This window comes from Gossypium arboreum, chromosome 3 (assembly GCF_025698485.1).
Source record: "Gossypium arboreum isolate Shixiya-1 chromosome 3, ASM2569848v2, whole genome shotgun sequence".
NCBI classification, from domain to species: domain Eukaryota; kingdom Viridiplantae; phylum Streptophyta; class Magnoliopsida; order Malvales; family Malvaceae; genus Gossypium; species Gossypium arboreum.
The window spans coordinates 124,858,783-124,875,858 of NC_069072.1; the positions used below are offsets into that span (position 1 = coordinate 124,858,783).

The 17,076-nt window shown below is 30.9% G+C and overlaps 1 pseudogene; it reads left to right on the top strand.

Annotated features, from left to right (window-relative positions):
* Positions 1–5,213: 5,213 nt before the first annotated feature.
* Positions 5,214–15,255, top strand: LOC108477604 (wall-associated receptor kinase 5-like; annotated as a pseudogene).
* Positions 15,256–17,076: the final 1,821 nt, after the last annotated feature.

Here is a 17,076-nt window from a genome sequence, read left to right on the forward strand (position 1 = left end):
GGATTTGAATCTGATTTTGAATTTGAAACTGTATTTGTTTCCGACTGTGTATATAATTCTGTATGTTTGTATGCTTAATTCTGATGGGTTACACACTGAGTTTTCATAAACTCACATCTGTCTTCTATTTTTTCAAGTAACCCACAGACTTAAGCGGATCAGTGTGGCAAAGACTCGACGGTGACCACTCGACTGTAAATTGTGTAAACTTGGTAATTTATGGTTTTATTTATGTTTTTAGTTTTCATTTTGAGAGTTTGTAATTTTTGAGAATCTTTGGACTTTTTGGTTTAAACTGTTGATTTTGGTTTGTTGGTTTTCTGCATGCTTAGTTAAATTGTTTTATGAAATTGACGGTTTTTACGCAAAAAGAGGTTTTCCTAAAGAAATACGAATCAGATTTCTAAATGCATCGATTTTGATGGACTCCCGCAGTAAAATTGGTTTTGGTAAATAAACTAATTAATAAACGTTTTTGAAATGGATATAGAGTATATGAGTTAAGTAACCAAAATGATTTTACGCAACTAAACCCATTCTCTGTGACTTCTCCAGATTTGGCCATAATGTCTAGGCCGGATTTGGGGTGTTACATTTAGTGGTATCAGATTCAGGTAGCAAAACTTAGCTGTGAATTTTGGGTTCCAAAATTTTGTTTCAAAAAGAATTGGTATTTAAATAATTTGAATAATTTGAGAAAGTATGTGGTACACTGAGTCTCCGGTGTCGATCCTGTAAGTATTTTTGTACTTGGATAGAACTGTTCTAAAACACTGTAGATAGTACTTATTGATACTATACTGAAATAGTTGAATCTTCAATTTTAGTAACCTGAATCTCTTATAGAGTTTTACTTATTAGTTATGTCTTGATTCTCTTCTGGAGCACCCGCCTTCACTATATGACAATCTAGATTTATTATTTTCTTTTATGAGAATTTTTCATATTTGAAACTTGTAATAAGTTATCATTGTTAAACTTCTGGTTCAAATTACTCTCTCGCTAACTCATTATGAGTTATTATTTCTCTCCCCCTAATGTCTGGAAAACTATCGAATCAAAATAGTAATCACAAATCATGTCATAGTTGAATCTCCAATACTTTCAAAACATCTAATAATACAAGGAGACCTGTAATTAATATATATTCCCAACACTCTTTGAGGATTCCTTCATATTTGTGCGTTGTGGTGGAACAATTGAAACATATACGCACTTACAAAAATTCAAAGATGAGAAATATTTAGCTCTTGACCAAAACCAATTGTAATGTGGAGCATTATAACTTATTGGCTTGATGCGTACAACACGTAAATCAACATAATCTCATGTTGAAATAGGAAGTTTAGTTCTCATAAGAAATTATTTTGATATTAATCAAAGACATTCAATAAATAATTTCTTTAAACCATTATGCGCATAAATAACAAACTTTTACAAAAAAAATTCAAACTCAATCAATAAAGGACTAAGATATAAACTCATTAGTATTAGCAAGATGAATTGTCTTAATTGCATTATTTGAAATTAATTATTTAAACAAGTAATCTTGCAAACAACAGATTGCAAGTTGATAACACATTTGTGATTATTTTGTAGATGCATTTACCAAAATCATATAATATCAAAATCACCCACATGGTGGATAAATGAGCCCATATTAATTTCAGAAATGTAAGACATTAAATCTCAACTTTAGCTAGTGAGTTTTTACAAAGCAATTTTCATTGAGAACAAACAACAAATGAGATTTCTTTAAATTAAAGAATCTTCTGGTTCTTTAATGAATGCCCATATGAATTCCTAATTAATTTTCGCATCATATATGATCCAGGATGGTCTAACTGGTCACACCAAGTAGTAAATGCATTTGTATCAGTAAATTTTTTGTTTACTTTAACATGTATTTCAATTGTACTAATAATGTTAATATAAATTGTGACAAATTGATAATTTTACCGTCATTCCTTTTACTTTGCATCCATATATAAGTACTATTGTGACATTTACTACTTGAAATGTCTAAATCAATGTGAAGTTTAAATTACTAATTTCCAGGTGTATAATAGGTACATAACCAATGACTTTTCATACATAAGTTTTATCTCTTGCAAGTTCTCATCAGTAATATTTTTCCACGTAATTTTAATTGAGAATTTATTCTGAATCCTGTAGAGTTATACTTACAGTTTTTAAAATAAACTTGCAAGTTCAGGTGCATCTAACCATAACGAGCTTTAGATAGAATTACCGTATTCTATTGCTCATAAGTAGATCTTTTACAGTCAAATATTTTGCTTTCAATCCCTTAATTGGGATGATGACAAAAGAAGATCACAAATATAGTTAAAGTCAATTCAATTCAATAACAAGAGTAATCAATAACTCAATCCTCCATTTTTTTTCATCCTTTCAAAATAGATAGTTATAGCAATAATGATTCATATGCAATATAATATTTTCTTCATTCACAATTTTAATATAAGATCCATTATAAATATATTTTAAAACTAATGGATTAACTATCACAAGATATTAATATATTAGCTCTTTTGGAGCTTTTGACTAATTTTGTACTACCACGTATTTGAATAATATTGGTTTTATTTTCTTTTATACTTATGTTCACTTGGGAATGCAATAGATTTACTAGGACGAACTTATAAATGTCCTAATAGATTCTTTATTTCATAATCACCATTGCAAACATACATGGATTTCAAATAAAATATCTATCTATTCATGCTGTCATGATTAGTATCCAATTATAATAAACATGATATAATAAATCATAATAAAATATATCCAAGATCTTTAACATCATCTTTATCACCCACGTAAGGATTATATAAATTTCTTTGGATAGTGATTACCCATAGTGCGCAGGCCTCAATTGAAGAGTGAAATTACAATAGCTCTAAAAGGCAATCGACAACAACTTGAGCAACATATTTGGAGTGACCGTATTATAAAATAAAAGAGAATCGTGTTGATAACGTGTTATAAAATAAAAAGACAAAGAGTAAATAACAAAGAAAATGAGAGAGCAAAGAGATAACATATTTTATTGGTCAACTGGAATATTTACAAAGCTTTTCTAAAGTCTCTATTTATAGGCATAAGAAGTATAAATGAAGTAAAGATCTACTTCTAATGACTATTAGAATTTAAAGCACATCAAAACTTTTCTTGATGGACATCCACTTAATAAGATATTCATAACAAAATTATAATTATTTTAACTAATTTTTTAAGTAATAAATGTAAATTATAATTATAGTTATTTTTAAATATATAATTATCATAACTTCCATTAAATTATAATTACGGGTACATGTATAATTATTACAAATTCTATTTTATGTCAACTTTTTAATTAATAGTTTTAAATTAAATATCATAATTATTTTTAAATGTCAATTTAGTAATATGATAGAAAATAAATAGTATTTTCGTTAGTTTAAAAATTTTTCTAAACTTGTGCTTGTATATATATATATATATTATAGATTATCTACTTAAAATTATTCTTTTATTTTTTAAAATATATATTTGAAAACTTTTATTAAACTTTAAATTATTATCTTACTATATTTTAGAGAGTGGCAACATTAGTGAGTACTCTTAAAATAAAACAAAAAAATCAAATTTTTAACCTTTAAATCAAAATAAATAAATATAAACCTTAAATTTAAGATTTAATCTAGTTTATTAAAATAAAATTAGAATACCCCATTTTTCCTTTTTTTCACCTAGCAATATACAAGTTGTAGGGTGAAAGAAATTCAAAAATCTTATAGTGATATGTTTGAAAATCAAAATTTACCTATTTTTTATGTGATATGCTTGAATCTATTTAAATTTAAAATCCCAATTTTTTTAGAGTGAAATGCTCAGTATGTTTTAAAGAAAAAATAAATATAAAGCACTAAAATTACTTTATTTTGATAACCCTAATTGTTGTAAATATGCTTTTTTTGTTTAAAAATTTAAATCTGAAAAAGAAAAAGATTACTCAAATTTCTGTTTACATTCAAACTTTTATTGCATGGTGAAAAGAAAAGAAAAAGAAAGAAAGATTGAGTGTTGTGCTTTGATTTCAATGAGGAGAATTAAATCACAACTCTATTGGTTCGAAGAAGTGAGTTTGATCTAGGGTTAAAAATATTTTGATTTTCATTAATTTCATTTTAAGAGTTTTCGTTATAATTACTATCATATTTTAAAGGTGAATGTATTTAAAGATGTCTCTTTATTATATAAACCATATTAATTTAGTCTATGTATTATTATTAAAAAGAATCAAATAAGATCAAATTAGAATTGAGCTAATATTTACGGTTAAAAATATTATTTACTATTTAAAAGAGTTAATATTTTAAAAATTTTAAGGTACATTTTTATTATAATAAATATTAACTCAATTATAATTTAAACTTATTTCATTCTTTTAATAATATAAAATTAAATTAATCTATTTAATATATCCCATGGATTAATTTATTCCGGTCTCTACAATACAAAGAACTCCCAGAATACTTCAACTATATTTTAAAGATATATATATTTCATCGTATCGAAATTATAACTATATTGTATCAAACAGTATTTTAGTTTTGTAGTAATTTTCTTGTTCGGCTTTTCAAAAATGTGTTTGTTTCTGATTTAATTAGTAAGGGTAGCTTTGGTTCATAAAACGGCTGCTTTGTATCATAAGCGGCAACTTTGGATCATATTCAATGAACTTTAATTGGCTTTTAGAAAGTTTAATCATTATATTCTTGAATCTTGATCGTTCTGTTAAGGTGAAACTGAAGATGGAAAAAACCATTAAAAGTTTCAAGCATTCGACTATATATCAAGTGCATATAATCACTATTGTTACCTTTGGCAATGGCTATGGAGGGTGGAATTCTACAGTTGTCTTGTTTAGCTGGGCCTGGTTTCTTGCAGCCGCATCAGCATCAGTGGCTTCTCATTCTCAAGCCTTACCAGGTTGATTGGAGAAGTGTGGAAATGTGAGCATTATATCCTTTCGGCATGAACCAATGCTGTTACTTGAACCAGAATTTTTCAATCTATTGCAACCAGTCTTTCAGGCCCTTAGACCACAACAACTACATGGTAACTTGTTTATCACCGACATAACGCTTGAAGGTCAGCTGGAATTCTTGCATATGTAGCTAGGGATTGTTACGAGGCCTTTCGCAGAAATGTGGAACGGTAATACTCTTGGCTGCGGGCTTCCATGTTCACTATCTCAAAGCCTAAAAACAAGTTCACTGCTGTTGTTTGCGACACTTGCGCCACTATCATGGCTGAACGTGAGGATACTGATACTGAATATTATACGGGCTGCATGTCATATTACAACAAAAAGGACACATCCCCTTGATGGTTCTTGCTCCGGTATAGGACGCTACCAGATCTTCATTCCTAGTGGACTCAAGAATCTTAACGTATCAGTAACAAGCTTCAACAATCATACAAATTTGTGGGACTTCAATCCTTGTGCTACGCCTTTGCTGCTGATAAGAGTTCAGTTTCAGCTATAAAAGTTTTAATGAGTTGGTGAACGTAGAATCTCTTCCTTTGGTGCTTGATTGGGCGATTGGAACTGAACGTTGCAATGCAACTGAGCATAAACCTGAATATACTTGTAAATAAAATAGCATATGCTATGATCCTAAAAACAGGTCTGGTCATATCTTCAAGTGCAAGGATGGCTACCGTGGAAACCCGTATCTTCTCAATGGTTGCTAAGGTATAGCCATCTTATGCTCATATTACCATTTTCGTCATGGCTTTATCTGCTCCTGTTTTGCTATTTTGGGATTACCAGTTTCTTTTAATGATTTTCAGATATTGATGAGTGCAAAAATTCAAGCCTCCACAATTGTGTTTCTGAAAGGAATTGCGACAATACCTTGGGAAATTATACTTGTTCATCTGGAAAGGTTTTGATGTTCACTGAACTAATTATAAATATGACTAAGGCAAGTGTACTTATCGATCAATAGTATAGTTATGGTGAGTAGGGAATATCGTATCTACGAGGACTAAAAATACTAGCTAGTAATTACCGTTTTTCTATTATTGAGCCGACAAATTGGAGTGATTGTTTTTAACCTAAAATTACTAAATTAATCTAACTAAGAACGCAACAGAGAATGAAATAGGAAAATAATCAAAGATAACCAATGAGATAGACAATACCGAGGAAAGAATTCATCTAGACTTCACCTATTATTATGAATTTGAATTAAACAATTTATTCACTTATGTCTTAATCCATAGAAATCCCTAAATTATGTTAATATCTCTTTTGAAAGTAAGAACAACTGACTCTAGGTTGATTAATTGAAATCTCTTTCTAATTAAAACCCCTATTGTCACATTAACTTGATCTATGGATTCCCCTATTAGATTTGATTCTAATCCGGTAGATTTATGTCATCCTATTTCTAGGATTGTAAGCAACTCCACTCAATTATGCTAGATCTTATACTCTTAAACAGGAACTTTTGCTCCACTGAAATAAGCACATTAAACATAAATTAATATTGCGGAAATATTAAAACAAGAATTAAACATACATAATTGAGAACAAGAATCAAATATTTATCATGTAAATCAGAAATCAAATAATATTATTCATCATAGGTTTCATCCTCCCTAGGTATCTTGGGAATTTAATTCATAATCTTGAATAGAAGCATCTCAAAATTAGGATAACCACAAGACATAAAGAAACTAAAAAAAACTTCGAAAGAAATTAAACGGAGATCTTCGATCTTGAGGGAGATCCACTTCCGAGTTGATTTAGATAGCATTCTTCGAGTGTTTTCTTCAATCTTCTCTGAGTGCCCCCTTAGGTCTTTTTCTAATTGGTATTTATAGACTTTACAATGCTTAGAAGCCTAAAAATTGGGTTTTCCGCGTATTTGGCAAGCAGTGTGCGAAATCGACATGGGCTGGCACATGGGCATGTGGCCAGCTCGTGTGGAAATGCTCAGGCCATATGGATCCTGAAAACAACTCTATTTGTCTGATTTTGGCTCATTTTTCGCTCATTTTGCTCCCAAATGCTCTCCTAAGTATAGAAACATGAATTTAAAAGATTAGGAGCATCAAATTTACTAATTTGTACAATTAATCATTCAAAAAAGCATTAAGAATAGGATTAAAATATGTAACTTTTATAGCTTTTCAAGTTTTCATGGGGATCGCAGAAAAGATGGAACTGGCTGCATACCAAATGTAGTAAATGTCATACTAATCTCAACTGGTAGGTGTTCGTTTCTAATTTTAGCTTTTATACATAACTATTGACAACAAAACTGTGTTCTCTAGCATATAGTGTTAAGATCATGTGTAATGTTTTAGTTGTTGTTTAATGGTAGCTATAGGTTTAAGTGTACTGGTTGCTATTGTGGGTTTTTCATGGTTGTTCTTCATACGCAAGAAAAGAAAGCTACTTAATATGAAAAAGAAATTCTTTCAGAGAAATGGTGGTTTACTGTTATAGCAAGAGCTAAATGAACAATAAGTATCAATCGAAACCGTTAGGATTTTCAATGTAGAAGAGCTTAAGAACACAAGCAAAAACTATGATGAGAGCCACATTATTGGGAAATGAGGCTTTGGAGTTTACAAAGGTATCTGAAGAATGACACAAAGGTAGCCACCAAGAAATCCAAAATTGTTGATCAAAGCCAAATTAATCAGTTCACCAATGAGGTTATCATTCTCTCCCAAATAAACCATAGAAATGTGGTCAAACTTTTAGGTTGTTGCTTGGAGACTGAGGTCTCCTTGTTGGTTTATGAATTTGTTTCCAATGGCACATTGTACAAACACATCCACTATGAAGACAAAGCTTCTTCGATTTCCTGGGAAATTCGGTTAAGGGTAGCTACGGAATCAATGCAAGTGCTATCATATTTACACTATGTAGCTTCGACACCAATAATTCATAGAGATATGAAGCCTACAAACATCCTTCGGGACGACAATTATACTGCAAAATTTTTGAATTTTGGAGCATCTCGATTAATGCCACTACATCAAACTCAACTAACAACACTGGTGTAAGGAACATTGAGAGATTGTTGAAAAATGGCCAACCATGTTGCTAAAATAATTTTGTTGAGTGCATACAGTTTGTATGCATGCTACAGCTCGTGTGCATGCTGCATTAACAAGTATTATGTTTCAGTTGCAATGTGATTTTGCTTAGTTGAAAATGAACAAGCTCGATGATAGGTTGATATGTTTAGGGAATGAATAACTTGTTCAGTTGGCTTGTGTTAATGTACAAGCAATGTTTCACAATGTTGGGTATCGGCCCGATTAAGCAACGAACAAGTAAAAAAAGAGGAAGAAATTGAGAAATTGAACACACAAATTTAACTTGGAAAAACCCCTCCAAATAGGATAAAAAACCACAAGTAAAGATAATTTTACTATAATGGAAAAAGAATGAGAAAGTAAAAGATGGAGATAAAAACTAAACCCTAAAACCTGGAAACAAAGAACCCTCAAAACATAAACACAAAATTCTCCAAAAGTGTTATGAGTATATTTTCTAAGGTTGTAAAAGAGTCTATTTATAGGCTAAATTCATAGGTCAAATAATAAAATAATCTAACCTAATCAGAGTTTGATTGAAACAAATAAACGGAGTTTAACTAGAAGATTATTTCTCAAATTTGACTGAAGTAGGAATCATACTCAACACACAAGTTACTAGGTTGATTAGTGGGATTATTTATGTTTGCTAAGTTGATTGACTATAAAAAAAACATGTAATGCTTTGTTGATTGCAATGAAAATCTATTTTTCACTCCTTGTTACAAGTTTGTGAGCAAGTAAATTGTTTCATCTTTCTTATTGCTTTGTCCTATATTTTTGTTCTTTGTTCTTCTTGGCTTAAAAACTCAAACAATTGGTATCAAAAGCCCGTCATATTTGAGGGCCATTGATTTTGTTTCCGCTGCTTGTTAAGAAAGACAGAAACTGCTAGAGCCTGTCACTTTTTAAGGGTTGCTTGTTAAGAATATATAAATTGGTTTAGTCCGTCCTCAGTAGCTCACCAACATTTACATTCCATAGCAGAACAGAGTATGTGTAAGAAGAAACATGACTGTAATGAACAAGATGCTCATTATTTGAAGGCAAGCTGCCAAACATTTTTTGGGCTAAGGCTGTGAATACCTCACTGTATTTGTTGATCAGATTGCCAACCAAGGTTGTGAAGGAGGAGAAGACTCCATTTGAAGCTTGGTTTGAATGCTTGTCAAGGCTGTGCAGGAGAGGAAGACTCCATTTGATGCTTGGTTTGAATTCTTGAGAAAAACGATTGGTGTTTGTAGCATAGAGGCCAAAGAGGGGTGTTGAAAAGTGGCCAACCATGCTGCTAAAATGATTTTGTTGAATGCATACTTGTATGCATGCTGCAGCTCACGTGCATGCTACATTAAGAAGTTTTCTGTTTTAGTTGCATTGTAATTTTGTTTAGTTGAAAATGAACAAGCTTGATGACAACTTTATGTGTATAGGTAATGAAGGATTTGTTTAGTTGGCTTGTTTTAGTGTACAAGCAATGTTTCACAAGTTATTAGGCTAGTTAGTGGGGTTAGTTGTGTTTGATAAGTTGATTGACTATAAAAAAAACATGTAATGCTTTGTTGTTTGCAATGAAAATCTATTTTTCATTCCTTGTTGCAAGTTTGTGAGCAAGTAAATTGTTTCATGCTTCTTGCTGCTTTGTTATTTGTTTTTGTTTAATGTTCTTTTTGGCTTAAAAACTCCAACAGATATTTAAATCCCGAATACTTGCAAACAAGCCAAATAAATGGGAAAAGTGACGTCTATAGCTTTGGTGTCTTCCTTGTCGAGCCATTAACAGAAAAAAAAAAGTTTCCTTTGACGTCCCTGAAGAAGAAAGAAATTTAGTCAACTATTTTCTTAAATCATTGAGAGATGATTGAAAGAAATTTAGTCAACTATTTTCTTAAATCATTGAGAGATGATTGATTGTTAAGATTCTAGATGATAAAGTGGCGAAAGAAAGAGATATTGAGCAGATTAAAGAGGTTTATGAATTAGCAAAGAGGTGTTTAAGAGTGAAAGGTTGTTGTGAGATGGTCATTCATGCAACAAGTCACACATCTGGCGAACAAGTTAAACACCAGAAGAATGGCAAACTATCAGATGGTGGACTATCGAGCAGATAGACTTTGGTGAACAATGTGGCAGAAAGTCCAAAAGTGACTGAGAATCCAAATATGTCACTCAATCCAAGAATGGCAAACAAGCCAAAGTGACAGACAGTCTAAGTGTAAGACAGAATGACAGACAGTCTAACCATCAACTACCCTGAAGCTTTTGTTACAAGCTAACAAGTTGTCAACTTGTTTTGTAAAGTTATTAGATTATTTTATTTGTTTTTAGTTCGATAGTTTAATGTGAGTGATGTTGATTAGACAAAAATCAACCAATGAGTAGATTCCATGTATTTAAATCTGCCAACTTGTCAAGTTGTAGGTGGTGTTTCCTATTTAAAGTTGTATTTTGCATGTAAAGTATGTATTCAAAAAATGGAAATATAGCAAGCCACTTTTGATTGCTAAAATTTTAATTGTCCATCTTTTCTTTCTTAGGGATAGTTTAACATTACTTTTAAAGAATGTTGTGAAAAAGTGTTGTTGAGAAATACTTTTAAAAAGTTTAGTTTAATATTTGAGTATTTAGTATTATTGTCAAAAATTATTTTTGAGAAATAAAATGTCCATTTTAGACATGATATTATAAAGTAACAAATATACATTTAAATCATGTTGAAATTAGTTAATATTATTATATTTTAGTAAGAATATAAAAATAATTTATTATAACTTATTGTTAATATTTTGATATATGAAATATAAAATTTAAATATTTTAAGTAATAAATATTAATTATTTATAAAATTTAATTAGAATATATAAACTATATTTTAAATATTTAAATATAACAATTAAATATTTGTAATTATATATTAACACATTTGTATTATTCTAAAAATAGTTTTATTCAAAACAATTTTTTTTTAATTAATGATTTTAACACATTTGTAATTAAACACAAGAGAAAAAATAAAGAAGGAAAATACTATATTGTTGGAGAGATGAAAAGTAATTAAGCATTAAAAGTACTTTTGGGAGAAGAAAAACTAAAAATTTAATTTCTTATAGTCAAAATACTTTTAAAAGTTAAAATTTCAATCAAAATAACTTGTTTAGCATTCCTTTTGTAAAAGTAATTTTCATGTAAAATATGCTTCTAAAAAGTATTACTAAACAAAGCATTACAACTAAAGTAGAAAAAGACCGACAATGAAGGAAGTTGCAATAGAGCTGGAGGGTTTAAGAGTGAGGAACAGCCATCCATGGGCTGAAGTTAAAGTAAATCAAGAGGAAACACCTATTTTTTCTATTTATACAAGTACATAAATGGTTGTTTAGCAGAACACCAGACAATAAACTGTGTTTCTGTTATCTTTTCTAGTCTTGATTTTGGTTTTGGACCTGTTTATAGTTACTCAATTCGTTGTTTGTCTGCATTTAGAGCAACTAATCTGCACCGATCTTTGGTCACTTTTGGGATAGGTAATTTTTTCTTGAACTTTTATCCCTATAATTTATATAATTCATTAAAATAATCACAAATTCCATATTTTTTATTATTTTCCGAATGTCTAAATCCAGAATTATTAATATTTATTTATAATAATTATGATTAATGCTTAATTATATTTAAATAAAATTATTAGTATTTTATTTAATTTAATAATGATGTATTATTTTATTATACATTAATGATGCACGAGACTTATGTATCGAAACATTAAATATTATTCATTTTATATTTCTATCTAAATGAGTGTATTTCACTTTTTGGTGATAATTTTCTCAAAAATAATTTAAATTTGAATTACAATTGTACTAAATAAAAAATTATTTAATTAGAATTTATTTAAATATATAAAATAAAGTTTAAAAGTGAATTTAACTGTAAAACAAACCTTTAAATACATAATCACTACATTCAAATTAGTTGAATTACTAAACCTATTTTAATTTGATTAGTAGCCCACCAATTGTGGGATTTCTCGTTAATTTATTAATTAACACGCATTAATAGCTTTGGTTGTAAAGCCGGCAGCAGCCAGAAACAATCAAACAAAAACAGACACATCAAACACAAAAGTGAAGTAACCAAAGAAAAGTCGAAAACTATGACAAAAAACAAAAGGAAAATCACCATGGTTCGTGAAATTAGTCCTCCATTTTTACCAACTAGTGTTTGCTTCATCTGCTTGTTTATTCATTTGTGTTTGTTACCTTTTTCTGGACTCAGACATAATCCCATGTTTCAAAACCCAAAGACAACCTCAACTAAAGGTGACCCAGATGATACAAAGCCGGCATTCATACGTATTCTCCAAAGAATTAATATATATTTTTCCTCTTTTAATCTAACTTTCGGTGTCAGGTTTAGGAAAGAGAGAGTAATGGATTCACATACGAGATTATCTCCAAACATCCTCGTACTGTTGGTAATGGCGTTAACTTTTATACCAGTGACAAGAGCTCAAGTGTTCGCCAAAAATGGCTGTCCTACTCATTGTGGAGATTTAACTATCCCATACCCATTTGGCACAATGGAAGGCTGTTATCTAAACAAGAACTTTTATATCAACTGCACTGAAACAGCCGACTCCTTCAAAGCCTACTTAGCATACACTGATTTCATTGTCATCGATATCACCATGGAAGGTCAGTTGCAAATCTTAACCACAGTTGCTCGAGATTGTTATAGTGCTCCACGGATCCCTGTGATGAGGGTCCCGCAGATAATATCCTTGTCTCCCTTTTCGATTTACAATGTCTCAAATACCCGAAACAAGTTTACTGCAATTGGATGCGACACTTACGCTTACCTTTATGGATTTGTCGGAAACAAAAGTTATAGAGCCGGATGTATGTCCTTATGTAATCGGTTCGAAGACTTGGTTGATGGATCTTGTTCGGGATTCGGATGTTGCCAGATACAGATTCCTGATGGGTTGAAAACCATTGATGTGGTAGCTTATAGCTTTAACCGCCATGTCAATGTGTCGGATTTTAATCCTTGCAGCTATGCTTTTATTGTTGAAGAAAGTCGATTTCGGTTCTCTTCGGGTTATGTTCAGTATATATCTGAGGATTACAAGTTTCCGGTGTCCCTTGATTGGGTTGTAAGCAACGAGACGTGTGTCGAAGCTGCTAAGAATCCGTCAAATTACGCATGTCATCGGAGCGAGTGTCACGAACCTGACACTGGTTCAGGCTATCTTTGCAAGTGTCCAGACGGTTTCTATGGGAATCCATACCTCCCAGAAGGTTGCCTAGGTATGTGTTTTAATATCTGCTGTCAATCAAGATCGGATTTAAATAGATACTGCAAGTCTGTAACTCGGTTTTTTGCTTGTTAATTGATTTTTCATTTTGTAGATATCGATGAGTGCAAGATTTGGAGTCCCTGCGATAAAAATGCAATATGCAGCAATTTACCAGGAAGTTTCAAATGCATTTGTAAAGGTGGGTATGAAGGTGATGGCAAAAGAAATGGAACTGGTTGCAGTCCTGTGGATGCACCTGACGGCTTTCCTTTTGTTAACATTGGTCTAGGTAAAAACATCAATTTATACTATTATACTTTTATTGTAAAAATATTTCTGGGTTCTAAAGATTCAATAAAAATAGTTAAATTTGTTACCCTGTTTCATGTTAAACTAGGTGTGAGTATAAGCCTTTTAGTGTTCGTATTGAGCATTTCCTGGATATATTGGGGACTTTGGCAAAGAAAGCTTATCAGGCAAAGAGAAAATTTCTTCCTACAAAATGGTGGAATTATCTTACAACAAGAATTTTCAAAGCTTAAAGGGTCTGTTTCAGCTAAAATATTCACTTCAGATGAGCTGAAAAAGGCAACAAACAACTTCCATGAAACTAGAATTCTCGGAAAAGGAGGCCATGGGACAGTTTATAAAGGAATATTGCAAGACAACAGGGTTGTCGCCATTAAAAAATCCATGATTGCAGATCACAGTCAAGTTGAACAGTTCGTTAATGAAGTCATTGTTCTTTCTCAGGTTAACCATAGAAATGTTGTGAAGCTCTTGGGATGTTGTTTAGAGACCGAAGTCCCTTTATTGGTTTACGAATTTATATCCAATGGTACCCTTCATCAGCGCCTGCATTGTTCGGGAAAAGGGTATTTGTCTTGGGAATGTAGGTTGAGAATTGCAGCTGAAACTGCTGGAGCACTCTCGTATCTCCACTCAGCTGCTTATCCTCCCATTATTCATAGAGATGTTAAGTCTACCAACATTCTCTTAGATGAACATTACACTGCAAAAGTGTCGGATTTCGGAGCTTCGAGGTTAGTTCCTTTGGATCAAACACAGTTAACCACATTGGTACAAGGGACACTTGGTTACTTGGATCCAGAGTACTTTCAATCAAGCCAGTTGACTGAAAAGAGCGACGTGTACAGCTTCGGAGTTGTCCTTGCGGAGTTGCTGACCAAGAGAAAGGCACTTTGTTTTCAAATGCCGGAAGAAGAACGGAATCTAGCAATGCATTTCGTTTCCGCGTTGAAGGAGGACCAATTATTCGGAATTATTGATCATCAAGTGCTTGTTGAGGGAAACACTACACAGATAAAGGAAGTTGCTATGTTGGCAAACAGGTGCTTAAGAGTTAGAGGAGAAGAGAGGCCTTCAATGAAGGAAGTTGCAATGGAATTGGAGGGTCTAAGATCAAATCCAAAGCATCCATGGGTGAAAGATGAATCGAAGGAGACTGAGTATTTGCTCAGTGAACCCTCCGGTGCGAATGCTCAAGGTAATGACGGCAGTCCGTCGGACTATGACAGCGGTAGACAGCAAATTATATTGCAAGGTCGGTAACAATGTTGCAGATGTTTGTCTATTCTTCTTCACTAACAGGGTTCCCTTTAACAGCTTCTCATCTTTGTGAAAGGATATACAAACTTATAAAATAACTTGTTTGTCATAGCTTTGGCTGTAACCTCCATTTTCTTTGTGATATCATTTTCCCAAAAATACCTATGTTAAACATGTATATACCGACATAATGACAAGATTATGATTCTTCACATATATGAAGAAAATGAGTACACTCACCTCAACTCCGACAAACAAAATGACAGTGTTCATGATCTAAAGATTTTGTAACAAATGCACTAAAAGAACAACTGGTTTTCTTAACTCTGTTGCATATGTAGAGACTTGACTTGATCATGTGTGGGACTTTTTTTACGCTGACTTTAAAGAAAAAAAATAAGGCAAGACCAAGATGTCGCAGGCATCGATCATTAGTTTAAAAAAATAAAATCTAAACAATGCATACAGATTAAGCTCCATCTAATGCTGAAAATGCTGGAACTGAGTTATTGGTTCGTGGGGTTATTCCTATGTTTCTCACTTTGTTGCCCTCCACTTCCAGTGTGATAGTGGGGATGTGGTTAGTGGTTTTTCATGGAAACCACCGCCATAAATACTTTCAAGTATAAAATCTTTAACCACCAAAAACAAATTTTGAAACAATTCTATTTAACGAGGTTTTCAAGTGTTTAGAAATTTTGGCAATTTTTGCATTTTTTTGATTTTTTGTGTTTTTATATAGTTAAATATGATTGTCTTCATCGGCTGGTCGTTTGGTGCGCTCAATCATTGGTGTTATAACATCTGAATTTTGACATTTAGTTCGAGTAATAGTTGGAGGTATTTATATTCCTTCTTTTCCGCTACACTTTAACCTTTCAAAACCGTAACTTATGCTTACATTTGGTATCTAAGCCAAGTTAATCTCTGTCTTTTCCAATTTTAAAAATTTGTCAATTTCTCAAAATAATGATTTCATGTTTCTTTAATTATTTTTAAATTTTTAAAGAATTTTATTGCAAACTTTTGTGTAAAATCGTGGATTTTATTAAAATGAAATTTATAAAATTAATTATGCTATAAATAAGTTAGTAAAATCTTTTTAGAAATTTGTTCTTTGAATATATTTTGTGCCTAAAGTAAAATTGTTGTATGTGAATTATCTAGTTATTAGGAATATACATTTTAGGTACATAAAATTTAAGACTTATTGCATAAAATATTTAGCAATAAAACTTTAGAGTATATGTTTAGGGATCCAAATGATTTTATTTAATTAGAGAATTAGCCACAACAACTTTAATTAAGTAAAATTATTTATTGTAGTCAGGATCTTATAAGGTTTATAGACATTAGATGTCGCATAATGACTTAGCAATAATCTTGAATAAAGTTTAAGGATTAATATCTAGGTAAGTGACTTTCGTAATTTTATTTAGTTAAAGACTAGCCACAGCATCTTTAGTTAAATAAAATTATTAAAGTTAAAATTCACATATGGAAAGCATATGTATTAAATCCTTTGCAAAATTTATTAAGATACATTTATTAAATGATTTTTCATAGTTATCCATAGGAGTTGTGAAAATGAATTTAATATTTTTTATCAAAATGATAGTAAATAATTCTATCATAAAATAGATCTAATTGAATTAAAAATTTAGCCCATAGGAAAATTTTATGTCACTAGATTCATTATTTACATAATTTGCATTGGTAAATTATGATTAGGGTTGTAAATGAATCGAGCTTGAATGAACAAACCTCTGTTCACGTTCATTTGTTTATTTTTAAGCTTGTTCGTGTTTAGTTTATGTTCATAAAGAATTTCAAATTTTTTTCATGTTCGTTTGTTTAATGTTCACGAATATGTTCATTTAACTTAATTGAACATGTTCATGAACAATGTTAATAAATAATAAACAAACAATAAATATATACACATATATTATTTAGATATAAAATAGTCAAATTTAAATATTAATAATTATATTATAAATGAAAAAATACAAACCAAGATAATTTTATTAGTATATACTAATGAAATTTTTATAAGAAAATATCATTAATAAATAAATGAG